Consider the following 6,093-nt stretch of genomic DNA (forward strand, 5'->3'; position numbering starts at 1 on the left):
AATTATGGTTCATTAAAAAATATAATATTCCCATGTTGTAATGTTATTGTTTTAGATTAGTGCTGCAATATTTGAGAAGGAATAGATATGTTACCAATGCACCTAAGGAAAATAAATGAGAAATGCTAGTAGTTATCTTCTTTTGTTTTTGTTCTTACATTTCTGGAAGTCACCATCCTTATACTACCGAAGAAATACACTGACTATATACGAGGTAAGACTGCACTACAAGAACAATCTGGTAATGAACATCGTTTAACACATCTTAAACGCATGGTCCGAAAGTCGCTTTCAATCACGCTTATCTGCAGCGATAATAAATCATTCGACCGACACTAACACGTCGTAGTGGTATCAATTAAATGGCTTTGAACTACTGTGATTCACAATGCAAACGAAAAACAGCCATTTGTAAAATTAGCCATTAATCAGTTTGATAATCTTGTTTTTGTTTAGTCCAACTACAAAAAAAAACCAATATAATTTGAAATTGTTTCAATTAAATCCGTAAAAGTGAGATTTTATGTATTTTTTTTTTCAAAACTTCATAATATTTTAATATCATTAAGCGTTTAGAAAAAATGCTTTTGAAATTAATAAGTACAACATAAATTAAACTGTTCTTGACATGTTTTTACTTTTTAATTTGTTTGTATCATATTTTCGATAAACGATTGGTATTACAAAATAATATGTCATTTCTATTTAGTATAATATGCTCATTATTATGCATCTGGCATAACGATGCGAGTTATGTAACTGATAAATTAAAATTAAAATTTTTCTAATAATAACTATCCAAATCATAATGGCTAATATGTTATTATTGCCTTTGTCTGCATGTGACTGCATCGACTATATTTTTTCCCCTATTAATGTCCAAATGTCATATTTATTTTATTATTAATAGTAGTTAAAGCTAAACTTGAAGGAAGATCTATAAGCTAAGTTAGTTTATATATATGGGCGGTCATTTTGGGGGTAGGGGGAGGGGTGGCTTGAGACACTAAAAACTTAAAACTTAAAATTGGAACTTTTCAAAATACCTACATTTATTTTTTAGTGAGAGATTTATTGAAATAGAAATAAATGTAGCACAAATTTTAAGTTTTAAAGTTTTCTTAACGCTTTTAGAATCCCAAGCCCCCTCCCCTCCCCAAATGTCCGCCCATGTTTATAAATACATGTATAAAGTACGGACGTTCACTGTCCGTATGTAAATGAACATGATACAATTATAAGGTAAACCTATTAACATTTTTTTTGCCACACGTTATACCAAGTTATTCGGGATTGGTTACTCTAACACTGTCTTTCTACTCACTCCGTGTATTCACTCATATTTTCTTCTTTAGTATATAATTGTCTCTCGATGCCTTCTCAGCATTATTATCATGATTTTGACTACTTTCACTTTTTTATTGTTCCTATTATTCTTATAGTGGTTTAAATATAGAAAATAATTTAATGCTATTTAAGTGTCCATATTATTTTTAAGTTGATATTGAGTAACTTACTAACAGCTACGGTAATACTTTAAATTAAGGTTTTGTTAGCCACACTGTTTTTTTCATATGCTAAACTTACACAGAACATGTACAACACTATAATTATTATAGTATAATACGTATCGAAAAAGAGCTTGTATGTAAAGCTACTGATTGAACGGAATACGAAATACCAAGTGAGTCATACAGTCCTATATTAATAATGATCTAAACTTGTACAAAAACTAAAATACCCCAATAAACTGGTATTTTACATTAAAGGGAAAGTATAATAGCCATCCTTCTTCTTAAACGGAACACAGTCGAATGACTAATCTTTCTAATTTATTCATCAATATGTTTTTAACACGGCCGATATTATAAGTAGTTATAACTTATTATAAGTAGGATACTTTTGTAGTACACAAACAATTTTAATAATTAACTAATATAATACCTATTTTGAATTGAACTTATTTTATTTTGTATTATTCAATTTCGATGTCTAGTTAGACTTAGTTTTAAATATGAACGTTCTGTATTTCTTATATCAAAGCAATCACTCCATGAGCACTTAAATAAAAATACATAAGTTGTTTGAATGTTATCATTTGCTGTAAAAAGTGTTATTTAGAGCTCAGCCCATGCAGCTACATTAGAGCAACATTTCAAACACTGCTTCGAATTTTAATATCGAGTTCCTATTTCTTTCTATTTGTATTTTATGTTAATTTTTAGACTCAAAATGTTAAAAACTAAATCTTAAAAGATTACGTGCAATAGTACTAGTGTAAAAAAAATGTTGTACTTAAAACATACAGCACGATCATGTTTCGTGTAGGTAGAAAACTAACAGTAAAAAACCCAATTATAATATCATAGTAATTTTTTCGCTGACTTATTCCAGTGACGTCATTTGCATATTATACTGATCAAAACAAACCGTTACGCATACAATAACGACAGCTATTCAGTGAGAGCATTTCATAGCTATCGCCAAGTCATACTGGTGTGAAATAATGCATAAACTCACCGGTGTCCTTTTTTTTATAATTACCGTATTTCAATGAGATAAACTTGACAGGTTTTTTTTTTTACATTTCTAAAGGTATGCGTAAAATTCATTAGACTGATATACTAACATAATCATCTTAATAGTATGGCACTTGTTCTATCACATGAACATTTGATATAACATTTTTTATTTATGTAATTGTTTTCGCTTTGTAACAACAGTTTCGCTATAATCTTTGCTGTACACAGTACACATAATAATAAGAAATATTATTAGTATTATTATCTCAAGCAATAGTTAAGTCCGTATCTAAATGTTTACCAAATCTATATTGTGTAGTTTAAAGGTCTAGTTTACGGCAGTCAATAAAGTGATCCCAATTGGTATAAAATTAAATAATATTAACTTCTCTTAAAAACTATTTGTATACATCAAACACAGGTAATTGTCATACTCAATAAGCCATACTATGACATTATTATTAACACCGACATAGGTAATCTAACTATTAACGGTTTATACATGTAAAACGAGTTATGTAGTATGACGGTCGGTAGATACTCGACAGCATTCACATGTAAAACCAAATAGAACAAATCGTCAGTTTAACCGATGTTGACTATTCGAGTTACATACATAAGCTCTATAATAGGAAAAACAGGGAAAAATTAAAAATTCCAGTAAATAGTTCGATTCCAATTTAATGTATTAAATTGGAATCGTTTGGTTTTAGTTTCATTATTGTATTTGAACTTTAAGACCTATGACGGTGATAGCGATAGGGCACTATAATATACAATAACACGGGCAGAAGGGAGGAGAGAAAAATGTTTACCAGGTGTTCACATTTTGTTAATTGGTTTTGTGAATGACCTAAAAGAAAATTTATCCAGCCTTGCAAAGTCCAACTCGCGAGAAATATCCGCAGTCTTTTTCTGTATCAACAAGTTCTGGACTAATATACCAATAAATGCACATCGCACATGCATGATGATGCACACATATTATATTATTATTTAAAATATTGCACTTATACATACAGGGTAATTTTTTTTATCATGAGCCACTCAATATCTCATAGAGCTTAAAGAGAAATTACATTTTTTTCTTGTTGTTTTTATTCAATGTGATCTCAATTTTTCACAATTTTTTTTGTTTTTACTCCCCTCCCATCTTAGTTTTTTTGATAGCAACTTTTGAAACTTAAATGGTAACGGATATATTTCATTAACTTTTTAAATTAGAATAATGTACTAAACTAATTTTCACTGGTTGATAACCAGTTTTAGATAACTATTTTTAAAGCTATAAGTTTATAAGTAAGGATGGGAGGACAAGCGCGGTTGGAAAATGCGCTTAGATACAAATAATACTACATTCCAACTTTACTCCTGCCCTAAACTTGAAACTCCTATAACTTCAAAAACTGTTATCCAAAACTGGTTATTGATCAGTCAACATTTTTAGTACATTATTCTCAATTTAAAAAGTTAATAAAATATATGAAGGGCACAGGAGAAAAATTGTAGCAATCACATTATGAAAATTTTAGAGTATAACAAAAACAAAGTTCGTGAATTCCTCTCCCTCTTACATAAGAACAAAAAAAATCACATTAAATGCTATTCTAACAATAAATATATTTATTTAAACAATCTATTGACATAAAAAAAAAATTAAAAATTAATGACATAAATTGAAAAAAACTATTTGAAAAAACAATTTTTCATAATGTGACTACTACCGGTTTCCTCTAGGCCCTTTATATACGTTACCATAAAAAATTCAAAAGTTGCTGTTAAAAAAACTAAGTTGGGAGGGTAGTAAAACGAAAAAAACTGTGAAAAATTGAGATCACATTATATAAAAACAATATGAAAGAAACCAATTAAAATTTCTTATTAAACCCTATGAAATATTGAGTGGCTAATGATAAAAAAATCACCCTGTATACTGTACTATTATACTAATATAGCTACACTAGTTTGACATCAACTGCAATTAAAGCTAAGACATATTTAAATGACTCTTATAAGTCAAGTCTGTCAACATTATTTTACGCATGAATTGTTTCTCTAATCAAAAATTATCAAAATATGAATATCGCATAATATTTTTGATGTATTTGAAATATTTATTATATTTGATGATAATGAAACTAACAGGAATATCTTCTTTTCTTTTCAAAAATAATGTTACTATTTAGATTTTACAAGAAGAGTAGAGACCTAGTTAACGACCTCATAATTTCAAGAATATAGCTAAAAACTTTGAGCGTTTACACTTAATTACAAGAACACCATAAATAAATTGACGCTACATTATAAAAGTAATCGACACAAACAAATTTCCTGCTTCTACAGGGTGGCTCAGGAAGTTTTGACAAATAAAATAACTTTTGTTCTAGTGAATATTTTTAAGATTTTTTTTTTTAAATAATTTATTCTCATTTGCGCTATAAGCGCTATGTATTTTATTGCACTTAACTATTTTACTTTTTAAATTATTTTTTTTTTTTTAAATTGAAGATAGCCATTCTGTTAAGAATAGTTTGCTGACAATTTTAACCGCTCGATCACCAGATTTGGACAATTACTTTTTAAGTTACTAAAGGTTAAAGGGTAGGATGGGAGGTGGAGTGCGACCAGTCAAAATTTTCAGCAATTTATTCTTAACAAAATGGTTATCTTGATTTTTTTTTAAAAAAATTAAATTTTAAGTGCATTAAAAACCGTGGTGCTTATAGCACAAATGAGTATAAATTATTTTAGAAAAAAAAAATCTTAAAAATATTCACTAGAACAAAATTTATTTCATTTGTCAAACCTTCATGGGCCATTCTGTATATGTCAAGACTACTTTTAAAACTATTTTCGGAGAAGCCAATTAAACAGAATTCATGGAAATTTGAAAACACAAATAACTCTCTGGGTGTAACCTAAAACAGTTGTTCACCGTATAATATACAATCCTGATGTATGGTACACCTCTTCATTTATTAGTATCTCTTAAGTATTCAAGTGTTGGGGAACACAATAGCTGGTATGATTCACTTAGACCACGTATCTTGATATCCTTGGAATTAAGGGATACACCGGTAATTACGCAGGACTATTGGATGAATCATTTTGTGTAGGTGATTTTGTTCAGTCTTCATAATATATTAAGTGGTAATGAATTGTGTTGCAAATGTAATTTAACAAAAACCACATTACAACAGAATCCATTGACTTTTGTTATATTAATATGATCATGTATATGCATCTACTACACTCGATTTTCTGATACTAGTTATAATAGAAGCATTCAAACATTATCTGAATTTATCTCAAGATATTTTTTTTATTATTCAATTTAATTTTGAAAACTAAATAATTGTTTTCCATCTGCTTTTTGTAAATATCTATTAGTAATAACAATTCAGTGATATTATTTTTGCATATGACAACGAAGAAACCCATTTAAAATACCAAAATACATTTTTAGTTATTATTTTTTAAGAGTCAATACATTGTCTATAGACGATCAATTGCTCAAATAAATTGGTCCCTTTTAGCATTGCAATTAATTTGTTATTAGTCAAAAACTGCT

The sequence above is a fragment of the Adelges cooleyi genome, unplaced genomic scaffold (assembly GCF_023614345.1).
Source record: "Adelges cooleyi isolate 19-005CV unplaced genomic scaffold, UGA_ACOO_1.1 ACOO_flye_CR_arks_rails_tigmint_CR_PRNA_376, whole genome shotgun sequence".
Taxonomy (NCBI): domain Eukaryota; kingdom Metazoa; phylum Arthropoda; class Insecta; order Hemiptera; family Adelgidae; genus Adelges; species Adelges cooleyi.